This window comes from Acomys minous (assembly GCF_964271855.1).
Source record: "Acomys minous genome assembly, chromosome: 11".
In the NCBI taxonomy this organism is placed as follows: domain Eukaryota; kingdom Metazoa; phylum Chordata; class Mammalia; order Rodentia; family Muridae; genus Acomys; species Acomys minous.
The window spans coordinates 117,199,807-117,213,364 of record NC_140492.1 but is presented as its reverse complement, the minus strand read 5'-3'; the positions used below and the strand labels follow the sequence as shown (position 1 = coordinate 117,213,364).

General features: G+C 39.2%; 1 protein-coding gene across 3 annotated transcripts in view; it reads left to right on the top strand.

Moving 5' to 3' along the window:
- Positions 1-13,558, top strand: part of GHR (growth hormone receptor) — a 233,514-nt gene that overhangs the window by 67,101 nt on the left and 152,855 nt on the right. Inside the window, exon 2 of one of the 3 annotated variants that reach the window (XM_084800690.1) lies at positions 2,137-2,211. The exons of 1 other annotated variant lie outside the window; for it this stretch is intronic. The gene's annotated coding sequence lies outside the window, so the exon portion shown is untranslated. Of the gene's footprint in view, positions 1-2,136; positions 2,245-13,558 lie in introns of all 3 variants that reach the window. One more of the 3 variants, XM_084800689.1, reaches the window with a different exon arrangement.

Sequence of the window (13,558 nt, the reverse complement as noted above, 5' to 3'; positions counted from 1 at the left end):
CTTCTAGCATCTCTTAAGAAATAAATTATCCTGCATCACAGATTGTTCCATGGTTTGTTATTGCAATACTTTATGTCTCCTGTTTCATCATACATTTTCCTGGCAAATTGTAAACCCAGATTAAGTACAAGTCTTTTTCCTTTACAACGCCAACTTTTTAGTGCTCAATTTAATGGGGGAAACGTGATATGTGGGACTGGATATATGTGACCCCCTAAATATACTGGGCTATTTATTTATTGGTAATATCTGGCAAATCCCCATATTTTTCTATTCTATTCACTTTCCTACTCTCAGACAATTATTTTACATCCCCTCTCCTATCTTCAATCCTCTCTTAAATTCTATGTTTTTTACCTTTGTGAACTTAACCTTTCTTTCAAATCAAAAGTAATCAGAGGCGTACTCACAAGCTCCCTCTACCACACCTCTGTTTGTCTGATTCCAAGCATCAAAACGCCTTCTTCTCTTCTTGCTAACAGAGAACTTCTATGAAATATAAACCTCTCTGTGAGACCCTTGCTCCCTCTCTTGCTTTATACTTAGGGACATTAACTCAATCATTTTCCCTCCCTCCTCTTGTATTATTACCTCCACAGACTGTTTCGGCTTCATGCAGACATGCTATTGTGTCTGTATCCAATCTTATAAAAAGTAACCACATAATTGTTGATTTGGTGTCTTTCTATAGCCACTGCCCCATTTTTCTGTGCCTATTGTCTTCAGTACAACCCTTTAAGAACTTTATCTATATTACTGATTATGGAACAGAGAAGAGAGTGATGCTGTGACATCTGCTCACTTTGGAAATGCTTAACAAATTTTCATTTTACTTGGCCTATTTAATTTGATTTATTTGTCCCTGCTATTCCACTTTTCCTTGAGTCTCTCAAGACTCACAGGTTCTCCTCCTAAGTCCCCTTCCGTGTTTTACTCATTATTTCTTCAGTTTTTAGAATAACACAGAAATACTAAGCCTTGGAATGTCCCTGTTCCTTCCTCTCTCCCTCCTTCCTTCCCTCTCCCCCTCTCTCTCCTACCTACCTCCTTCCTCCCCTCTTTTCTTTTTTTCTTTTTCTTTTTTAACTCCTTACCACAATAACCACACCTGCTTCATTTCCAGAAATACAAGCTCTCATTATAATAATTTAAAAATCAAGCCACTAGAATTGCAATAGTACTTTATGCATTAGCTGCTAGTGAGCTTCTGGGAGGAAAAACTAACACGTTTATTAGAGACTGAATATATTGCTCTTGTCCCTTCATACAGCTTATTGGCTGAAAACCTTGAATTTCTCAAATTTAGTCTTACTCCATCACACAGATAACTGGTTCACAGTCCCATTGCTTCCATCTCAGTTGGTAACAGTCCATCCTTCAGTGGCTTACATTAAAATGTTGGAATAGTATCTCACACCTTTCTTTGTCTTACTGCATAAAGCCAGTTTATCAGCAAACTGGGGCAATTATTTTGCCATTTCCATCCTATCATCTTGTTGCCAAACTGCCATCCTCACCCTCTTGGCTTATTGCTAAGGCCACTGAGGATTCTCTATCCTGTGCTTCCGTGCTCTTAAGTCTTCAGTTCATCTTGAGCACATTGCATCATTTCATGCCTCCACTCAAAGGCCTCCAGAATGGCATTTAAAGCCTTTTCTAATCAGATTCTGTATGAGTCTTGTCATTATCTGGGCAACCATTTCTACCATGACACTGTTAATGTGTCCATCTAAAGCAGTGGTTCTCAACCTGTGGGTCGCAACCCCCTCAAGGGTCACATATCAGATATCCTGTATATCACATGTTGACTTTTTGATACATAACAATAGCAAAACTACAGTTAAAGAGTAGTAACAAATATTTTATGGTTGGGGGTCACCACAATATGAGGAAATGTATTAAGGTGTCAAAGTATTAATAGAGTTGAGAACCACTGTTTTATTATTATTATTATTATTATTATTATTATTATTATTATTATTATTATTATTTGTATTTACTTTGTTTTGAGAACCGCTGTTCTTAAACCTTCAGTTCAATGTGGTATATTTTAAAAGTAACAGAGATTATGAAAAAATTAGAATTGGGGGAGATCGCTTGCACCTTACAAAATATTATTTTAAAACACAAATACAGATTCCTGGAATGCTTGTTGAAGAGCCCAGACGATTCTGACTGATGAAGATCTAAATCAGTGAGACAGCTATTGAGGTACAATCTTCCCAGAGCAGAGGGCTGTGCCAGGTAGGAGGAAGACACATTGTTGAAGAGAAAGCTCTGAGTTTAGGTGCTCATTTTAAATCCTCCTAAATGAAGCCATGTAGATCAGCTAACCTGAGGACTTTCCCCTTTCCTACTGAGCTTCTAATTCTAGTGCTATTCAGCCTCTTCTCTCCCAAAAGAAACCATTGCTGTTATACCAACATCATTTTGCTATTTGGCTATAGTACCTGAACTAACTTTTACAGAAACATGTGTATCATAAGAGAAAAAATTAGTAATGAGTAATAGAAAGTACTACAGAGAAAAAGAAAAAGAGCATCTTCACCCACCCACAGCATTCCCTACTCCACATCACTGTTTATTTTTCTCTGCAATACTTCCTATTACTCATCTATTGGCTGACCCACTTTCAGAAGTATGTATGGGACGGGATAGCAAGAATTGTGAACATGTGTTTGGTTTGGTTGGGTTTTTTGCTCATTTCTTTTCTTCCATCTTTCTCTCTGTTCTATATCTGGAATAAAGCCCAGGATGCGCAAGGCATTTAATAAATGTTGAATTGACAAATGAAACTTAAACTACATCTGAATCCATTTGTTTCCTACTTAGCTAGAGAACAGCCATCTTCCTGTTTTGTTTTGTTTTTCTAATTCTGGGTGTATGCTAAAGAGACTTAGTAAACCTGGTTTCTTATCTTCATTGGCAAATACTATAGTTTTGGTATGGAATGCTCTCCCTAACCCCAAAGGTGTATGTGTTCAGGTCTTTGGGCTCAGGGTGACATTATTGGTGGAAACTTTGAGAAACGGGACTTAATGGAGGGTGTGCTGGAAGGATACTATGAGGCCATTGAAGATCTGCCCTTGAGTCGCACACCTTTCTGGCTGATGGAGTTAGCAGTCTTGTTCTATCATGTGCTCTCACTATGATATGCCACCTCACCCCAGCCCAATATAATAGTGCCAATTAAGCATGGATTAAAATATCAAAGACATTTTCTCATTCTCAGTTAATTAAATTGGATATTTTTATAATGATGCTTTCACCATGTAATCAGACCAGACTGTCTTCTTACTACCTCTGCCAACCATCCTTAGCTTTGCAAAACTGTCCAGTGGAAGCCTGTATGGCCAGGAAGCGTACTCCTGGCACTGTACCTGGTTAGTGGGTGACAGATAAAGATCTACAAGTTCATGCATATGAATGGATTTTGCATACTAATTCCTCAACTTTTCCCACAATAAAACTTCAACATCCAAGTCCCTTAGGGACTTGTATTTGATTGAGGCCACACATTAGGAGTGGGCTCTAGGCTCTCCAAACAGATAAATGTGCAATACGCAGATGCTCATTTTCTGCCTTGGATTAAACACCTTAGTACATCCTCTCTCTCCAGTCTTAGGTTCCTTCTCCCATTCTGGTTCTTCTCTAGAATTCTGGAGGTGTCATCCCTTTACACTCAAAATGCTTTTGAGCACCCTGAGGTTATTGCATTGGTGTTCGGAACATCTAGTCCAACGATCAGGGAAACAAAGTTGAATTTGAGGAGTTCTTAGTGAGGCTGGTAATTAAAAAAAAAAAAAAAAGTTCCCTGCCATAGCCAGAACCTCAATCCTGCTATGGAAAGCTTATCATGAAAACATTCTCTCTGGTTTCTGGATGTCAGGTGACTAGCATAGCAAATTACAGACACCTTAACTTTCAGAAACATACCTTAAAGTAAAAGTACGATTGGTTGGGGGTGGTTATTTTAGAGAACGTATCCTCTTAGGCCCTTAGGTCATGTACCCTATGTATATAATAAACGATACACAGCTTCTAGCTCGCACTCCTGATGGCTTTGTAGACTTTCTGCCCTTTAATCTTCTCCTCTACCCCCTATCAGGAGGATGGTTGTCTTTGGCTACTTCACAGCTCATTAGCAGCCCAAATAGAAGGAGAGGAAATAGATGAGACAAAATTTAGAAATGTCACCGATTATTTCCTGGGAGTTCTGGCAAAAAGGTTTAGCTGGAGAGATTAGAGCTTTATTGGGGCAGTTTGGGCTTGGCTGCGACTCTAGAGTACTGTGTCACTGTTGCTCTTTCCTCTTCTACATCCTTACTTCTGGGTACAAGACATAAATTGGCTGCAAGCATAAATGAGAATAATGAGAAAAGCTTTAATGCTCCTGATGATCCTTGTAAAGTTACTTATCACATACTGGCAAACAAGACCAAAGTCAAGTTTACAGCCCCCAGAATTTTGTTTTTCTACTTCAAAATGAGAAATTTCTTTAACCTCAATTTGCCTTGAAGACAAAGTGCTAAATTTGCCAAGGAGGTTCTGGATTCTGTGTAGGATGCCTACAAAGAGCTTTTAGGTGTTGGTCTCCAGACCAGATTTTTTTTTCCCCCTTCAAATCTCCCAGAACCAACAGTGTGAGTGGCAGGTGACAATGGGAAGATTAATTGCCATTTTTCATTTAATGTGGTTTCCAGTCTTTCTGCTTTGGTAAGCAAATTTCTCTTTGTTTCTATGAGAGTTTATAACTCTCAAAAGAAGAAATTTTCCATGAGTTTATTCTAACTCTCTTCCCAAAGACATACATGGTTCAAGATATGAGAAAAAAAAGTTAAGAAATTCAAAAATATACAGAGACCAGTAGAACTGGAAAATCCAGAACTATATGTTGTGTTTGAGAAATGCAGATTAAAAAATCAGAGCAGGTCCAAAGTGAGGTGGGACTAGACTGGAATTTCTGATTAAGTAATGCACAGATCTGTTTCAGGAAATTACTAAGGACATTGATAAGAATTATGATCATTGTACAATAAATGGGAAAGAGTATGTAAAGAAAAAAACTGAGTGAGAGTTAATGAAGAATCCCCCTAAGTAGTGTGCCCCACTTCAACCTGAGAGAGGAACTCTATAAATGCATTAGTCATTTTTTTTCATCCCTGTGATAAAAAAATCTGCTAGAAGCAATTTATGAGGCAAGAGGTTTATCTTGGCTGACAGTGGGAAGAGGTGCCATCCATTGTGATAGAAAAGGCACGGCAGTGGTAGCTCCATGGTGCCAATAAGGAATCTAAGAGACAAGTCAGAACCAGAGACACCTATAATCCTGCAGCCCTGTTTTATAACCCTTATCTGCTAGGCAGGTTCCGTGTCCAATAGGTTCCTCAACCTCACAGAACAGTGCCATCATCTGGGCGCTAAGTGTTCAAACACAGAAGATCCATGGAGAGAAAGGCAAGTTCTCCTGCCAGGTTGAGCCATACCCTGGTTCCACTGGGCCACAGCTACATCAGCCCCAAGTGCCTGCCTTGTTAATCCTGGAAAAGCACTTATTTCCCTTAGCATCTTTGCTCTTGAAGCTCAGTCTTCTTGGGTACTCTTTCTTCAGGCATTCTCCTTCCAAACTATTTTTAAATTTTATTTATTCTTTGAGAATCCCTTGCATCTATATTTTGATCATATTCACCTGTCACTACCCCCTCCCTTATGCCTCCTGCCCCCCCCACCCTTAATTTGCATTTAATAATATGTCCTGGAGAGCTAGATGGTTAAGTCCTTGATACATGCTTGGAGTCTTACCCTCAATACGCCTTTTCTACTGTACTGGCTCAGACTTCAAGCTTCCTTTTTAATGATACTAATTTCTTTAACAAATACTGGCATTGCATGCTTCCACTCTGCCTGGTCTACAAGCTTATGTTTTCATATTCCAAGAAGCACATTTTCATATCATTCTGTTCTGTTTCTTGCTTTGAATTCTCACTATAAACCTTACTAAAAATATTGAGCAATAACCATGCCAAAGTTTAGATGTTAAACTGTCTCGAAATTTCTTTCACCAAACAACTTAATCTATCACTTTTGAAGTCAGCCTCAATCAAGATTTCAGGACACAAACAGAACATAGCCTGATCCATTTCCATAACACATCATGAAGAACCTCCAGTTGGCTCCCAATATGGTCCATACTCCCCCTTAAACCTCATGAGTGTTGCCTTTACTCTCCTCAGTTCTCTGTAGTGCTGGACTCCAAACAGAAGGCCATATTAAGTTCTGCTTATTGTATTCTAAGACATAGGCAGCCTAAAGCTCCAGTTCCTACACAGCCTTCCACTAAACCAGTCCCAAAGGCTTATGAATCACACAGTCAAGTTTACCACAGCCCACCCTGAGCATTAGTTACTCTTCTCCTTGCTGTAATGAAACATCTGAAAGATGTGACTAAAGAGAAGAAAGGTTTTATTTGGTGGAGTAGGGCTGGCTCCATAGCAACAGAAGCATGTGACATCTGCTTGTAGGGGTCACCAACTAGAAATCAGAGAGGCTCAGGGTGAACCCCTAAAGCCCTTTGTCTGACAGCTATGTCACACATCCAAAAACTTTCACAGTCCTCTCTCCCAAAAAAGTACCACCAGCCCATGGGAAGCATTTACACTGAATCCTTAGCAGCAAGGTGTCTTGATTTAGTCTCTAACATCTGATTTGACTTTTGAGAACCTAGTCACTGGGACTTTTTTGACATGTTTGATGAAGAAGCTTATCTGAGACAGGTGCTGGTTTAACTATATCTCAAAGCAAACTGTCTCATGAGAGGTGCCAGGAAAGGGCAGTCACCTTTGATCAAGGGTAGAGACAGAAATGGTTGAAAACTTTACAAGCCACAGATTATAATGCATGATACAGGCTTAATCAAAATGTAATAGCTTACACATGATAGGCTCTTGCTACAAATATGCAAAACATGCCTTTGCTGTGGCTTTTTTCCCATATTTTATCATATTTCCATGACTACTCTAAGCCCAATTCGTCTCAAAAGGTAAAGGAATAGCCATTAAGGAAAAGAATTGCAAATCCAGAAAGCAACTTTGCTTTCTGGGTTAAGTCTTTCCCTTGCAGTTTATTTTAAATAGACAATGCCTTTCATGCAGATAGCTACTGCTTACATCTGTTCAAAATGCCTTTCATACAGAATTGCTACTGTTTACAATTGTTACCACGTTTTGCTGTCTTCTTCCTGAGTGTGCTCTTCCTGTTGTTACATACTGCCATCTTACTGGTAGACCCGGCTTCCTGAGCTGCTGTACTTTGTTCCAGTGTTAACACTGTGTGTCATCTGAATTGTGTTGGCTTTTATACCCTCAGGCATTGTTCAGAGGGAGGGAGAGTGATGATGGGCACCAGTTGAGCACTTACCTAATGAGTATATATTTGCCAGTAGCTTTAATTAGAATCCCAGTTTCACACTGTTGGATGCAGTCTGTATCCTGTTGGAACTCAGTCTTGAATTAACGCTGGGTGGCTATAAAAGAACAAGCCAAGAATTTTGCACTTCTCTCAACTGTAGCTGTTTATTTAGCTGGGGAAATTTAGCGGGTGGTCCAATCTCCAAATCTTCACAACCAGTAAGAGCAGGGTATAGTTGTAAATAGAATAGAGTACTATTGCAATCTCTAGTGAAAGGAAAGCTGTAGCAAACATGCCATTTCTCCAGCTTTATCATGGACTATGAATTAGTTCATTAAGTATGCTGGTATTGAAGGAGTTATTGTTCTAGCATTTTCCCCATCAAATGATTTAATTTAAATCTAAAAATTTACCACCAATGAAAACTCTGTTTGACCACAGAAACAAAGAAAAACAATAAATGGCACCAAAACAAAGATTTTATTTGGTTTATTTTGGAGGATGGCACAAAGAATAACTGTGACATATAATAAATTAGATTTTTATTTTTATTTATTTTTTATCATACGTTGGGGTCATTATAACCTCTGGTTTGTATTTTGATCCTGTGGGCTTCCTTATGAAAGAGGCAAGACTTAAGGCAGAGAGAGTAATTGAGGAACCTCAATAAAGTGCCCTGTCAATCAGCTAGCTTTAAAACCAATGTATAGCAGTTTAATGAAGTGACAGTTTGGGTTTTCCCAAGTGCAACAGAGCCTAACTGCACAGATATGATGTCTAATTTCCTACTTAGAACCCATAAGCAGTCCATATCCATCCTAAGTGCAACTCAAATGCCACAGAAGAGACTACACAGAACAGTGGCTGCTGGGACTCTGGGTCAGGCAGTCTGACTGGAATCCTGGCTCAGCTGCTTCTCAGCTGTGTAGCCTTAGGTATCAGGGTCCCCTGCTCTGCAACATGGCATACAACATGAACACATGTAAATATTTACACATTCTGCCAATCAAGTGCAAATAACTAAGTTTCAAAGTTTGCCCCAACCACCTGTCCGTAAATCTGTGGACTGTGCAATCTCATCACAAGAGACAGCACAAAATTGGCTAGGACACAAGTATGAGCTTCCTTGTGTGGTTCAATACATAAAAACAACGTGGAGTAGGTACGACCTTGGCAACAAATAGTGAGAAACAGTGGGAAAAAGAGAAGTAAGAAGAAAGGTTTGAGGATAAGTGATGGAGAAAAACCTTAAGAGGGAAAAAATGTAAAAAATCTCAAACTTGGAGTGGCCATTTTTTATTTTTCTTGAGAAGAGATATATGACAATGCTGAATAAACTTTGAAACTGCCTAAAATTTGTCATCAAAAAGGCCAGAACTTACACTTGAAGAGGAAGTGTTGGGCTGTATGACATTTGTCCTGGTCAATTGCCTGGTGTCCCTTTTGCTAAGACTGGCACCATCAAAACATATATGGACAGGTGGTTGGGGCAAACTTTGAAACTTTGCTATTTGCACTTGATTGGCGGGATGTGTAATTATTTACAGGTGTTCAGGAAAGATGTAACTCTTTGGGGGTGAGGAGATAAAGTGTAATATTTGAAGGTATTTTTCAGGTGGCCTGTTCTGGCATTCGTTAGAGTACACAGTACATCATGTAACAACAGATTGAATAGGTAAGGGATTTATTATTCAGAGCTACATATTCTCAAATCAAAAATGTTGGGTGGTTGAGAAAACACATTTGGGGGAAGACAATAATAAGACTTTTCCTTAGATGAAATTTTTCCTTTTAAAAACCTGAACTGAGACTTTATTAAAAGAGTAACTGAACTTTGAAACAAACACAACTGCTGGATTAAGAGATTAGGGATGATGACTATAATGTTCAGCCCAGTCACAGGTGACTAAATAGTATAGTATTGGAATCAGCATGGTTGAACCCTGGAATAACAAGTCGATGAACCAGAATGTGAGATAAGGCAAAACAATGATCCACGTCCCTCATGTCCGGTTCCTGCTGCTTCTGCTCCAGTTAAAGATAATGAAAAGAAGCAAAGGGAAATACTCTGCATCCATATTTCATTTGGTCATCTGCAATAAACGTAACATAAACTTGTCCTGAGTCCAGTTGTATAGCAACTCTCATGTGCTCCTGCTAGAATTCTTCATTCAGACCAGTAGAGTTAATCTGCTGTCACTCATAGCAGCTGTGTTTTCCATTACTCAAATACTGTGTCTTCTGGGGATTGCTTTGAATTCTGAAAGCTTGTGTGCTGTCTCTGTGTCCTTTCGGTTGCCTCTGCAGGATCCACAGACACAGTGGGGTCTTGTTTCTAATAATCTCTTGTGTGTTTTAGAGTATGCTCTGACCATTTATACAACCACCAGGCTTCATTTGAGGTTTTTTTTTTTTAATTATCTCATTGAATTGTTATTGTCCAGCTTGAACTTTAGAAATGGAGGATGATTAAAATTCTCTTCCATCCATCTCTTCTTCCATTTCTTTAAAATTGCTACTTTGATCTATGATAGTAATTCACATTATTATAAATATAGTTTATTGTAATATTATTCATGATACTAATAGTCTTGGTTAATGTATTGCAGTATATATATATATATATATATTGATCACTGAATAATTTGGCTGGTTATTTTACTAATGTCAGAATTTCTTATTAAAAGAGTTTTCATATGTGTTCTTGCCTCCTTGTTCCCTTTGCAGCTCAAATAGCATAGTCTTATTAGGTTGTGGGGAAAGCACATTCTTTGGAAACAACACCTTTTTTCTGTTACTGTGGATGACACATGCAGAAAAAAAAACCTAGAGGAACTCATTTCCTCTTGCTAGAACTCTGAGTGAAATAGTACTTGTGAAGAAGAGAGCTCAAGCAGATGTGAACACTGCCGTACTTTCTCCTGGCAGAGTTGTCTCCTCACCAGCAGGTTTTCCCCGCCTCTGAGAAGCACTCTGGGGTCAACCAAAGTTCCCACCTTCTCTGTCAGGGTGAGTTGTTCATAGTTACCTTGCTGCCCTCAGATAAACAGAGCACCTCAGGGCCACATTTTACCCTCCTGCCACTACCCACTCAGTCGAGACGAATAAATCTGGTGGAAGGCTGGGAGGGAGTTTGGCATTCACCCCTAAACAAACTGATATCTGATCCACCCATGGTAGAAACATATCAAAGTGAGAAAGGATGATTCTCTGGGACTCTGAAAATATAAATACCAATAAAACCCAAAGCTGAAGAGGCCACTTGAAAATCAAAACAAAGAAGTGCTAAAGCTCTCTGTTGGTCATGAGACTTGTTCTTGGCATTCAAGGGGCCAGGAGGCTCTTGTGGTCTAATCTGGAAAGAGTCACTAACTTGTTGTGTCACCTTGGCAAGTGGGTAGTACTCCTTGGGCTGCAGAGCTCCGTCCAGCTGCTGGACGGGATGAAAGCAAGACCTCACTGAAACCAGATGCTGCTGCCTCCCCGAGAAGCCTTCAGCAATAAATAATATCATATATACTTTGTTCCTGGCACAGACACTGAACTGTCATAACCCCCTGTTTTCACTTGCTTCTAAATTTCTGGAAATTTCTCCTTTGGGCTTGAATTTTTCCGTGCTTGTCTTCTGCCCAAAACTTTTTTTGGAAAGTTTTACCAATATTTCATTTAGCTGTTTTTTCCTGAGTGATAGAAGAGTAAGATCAAGGCATCGTTTTTTTTTAAAACCATAAAGTGGTTTAAATTTTTCCTTATATACCTTGGGGGTGGGAGGAAAGGCTGAACTTCCAGGTCTAAAAGTCTGGGGCGGGGATAAAAGAATTGGGGGGGGGTGGAAGAAATGGCCCAGCTATTAAAAGCACTTGCTACTCTTCCAGATGACCTGAGTTTAGTTCCCAGCATGTAAGCCAGGTGGCTCACAATCACCCATGACTCCATCTCCAGCAGATCCAATGTATTTAGATCCTGCAGGTAATTGTACATACATCACACACACACACACACACACACACACACACACACACACACACACACACTTATCGTATGTTAAAGAATATCAGAAAAACTTGGGTAGCAGTATTTTCACATATAAACAGGCACCACACATAAACAGGCAAGGTATACAAAGATTTCATCCTAATATCTTCCAATGATTATAAACATCACATTGATTCTGTTACCCAGCCCCAGCTGCCAAGAAGCAACTTAAGCAGTCATAATTTGTTAGCTTTTATCACCACTTGTTCTGTGCCTATACAGATGACATCTAAAACAGTGACATGGTTACATGCTATAACTTTGACAGGATGATTTCTTTTGGGTGACCTTCACAACACCCTCTAATCCTCATACTAGACCGTGCATCTTTTCATGGCACTTATAGCATGTTATATATGCTTGTATGGACACTTTAATCACATATATTTTCTCACTAGATGGAAATTTCTTTTATGGCAGAGCCTATGCCTCCTCCCCTTACCACTGTACCTGTAATCCTCAACTCAGTACTGAGCACATGGTATGAACTGTTAAATTAAATGACTGTAGGATACTAACTGCTTTTTTATCACTATACTGAAATAAATGGCATGGGCTACTTATGAACTAAAGAGAGGTTTATCTTGGCCCACGTTTCTAAAGGTTCAAGTCCAAGATCAGATGGCCCTGTTGGTTTGGGTCACTGGCAACGAAAACTTGTCAGAGTACACAGCAGTGGATCATGTCAGAATAGAGGCTCTGCCCACATTGCATGCCAAGACAGAGAAAAAAGAAAAGGGGAAGATCACAAGATCCTTTTCAAGACCACTCTGTTAATTATATGGAGGCTTCTCTAATGAGATGGCCTTGTCATCCAAGAATCCATAACACTCTCAATATCCCATCCTTGGGGCCCAAGGGACCTTTAAATATTGGCCTTTGAGGGAAAGTCATCCAAAACATAACATTCTGGTACAATTATTCTATTAGAATTTGTTCGTAGCTTTGTCCACCCACACATGAGTACACTCAATGAGCACCTTTGAGTATTTATCTACCCCTGGCAATCATTGATAGGAATGCTGAAAGTGTGTCTTTGATTTGTCAGATCACAGAAATTCTTGAGGGCATATTGCTTATATATATAAGCAAAATAATTGTGTTATTTTGGCATTGTTACTATACCTCAAATTATAAATTAGGCAATCAAGTGAAAACAAATCCCAGGAAATCTGTCATTTCCCGAGTACCCATTAAGTATCTGGCTCTTCGTAAAGTTCTAAGGAAAGATAAATCAGTAAGATAGCCTCAACCCAGAAGCCATTTATATGTTAAGCATGACATATAGACAAATTCTATAGGATCCATTACACAAGGCAGAATATACAGAATAGCACAAAGACAGGAGTCAGGAGCTAGAGAGAGATCGTTGCCCTACAGGGTACCTTGGGATCATGTGCACTATTGAAGATTCAGGAAGAAAAAGTTTTATGCTGTGGTTAGATATTTACTTGTCATTCCTTTTATAGCTACAACCTGTTGCCATGTACTCAGTGCCTTCAACTGATAGAAAATTGTCAAATCTACTTCTACTGGAAAAATGATTTACATCAATGGCCCTAATCATTATTATTAAGTACATAGTAGCCCAAAGTAACTCAATACTTTGGCAAGCATGGGCATTTTGGAGTTCTCAATTTTCTTGTACTGCCTCCAGGTTCAAGAAATTGTTATAGTACTTTCTACATGGGTAAGTCAAGAGTCTTACTTAGAGGACCCATCTCCCACCTTGCTCTGGAGCATGAAGCTACAAGTGCTGAGCCCAGCAAGCTTTTCGGGATTAAATCCATTTTTTTTTTTTTTTTTTTTTTTTTTTTTTTAGTGCTAGCCCTTTCAGTCACCTGCTCCTCTGTCCTGCAGCTGTAATTTAGAATTTTGCCTCATGAATTAAGATTGTTCATGCGGTGGATCTTCTCTGACCTGTTAATGACTTATTTCTTTTCAGTTGTACAGTTGCTCTTGTTAATGATTTTCATCTGCCAAAGGGATTTCTGCTTTAAAAGCAGATCTCTGAAGACACTCTTGGCTCACGCTTTTGTTACTTCTTGGGTCGATTTTTATTTAGTTCAGTTTCTTTTTCTTCCCTTAGGACACCTATTTAGAAAATAAGAAAAGA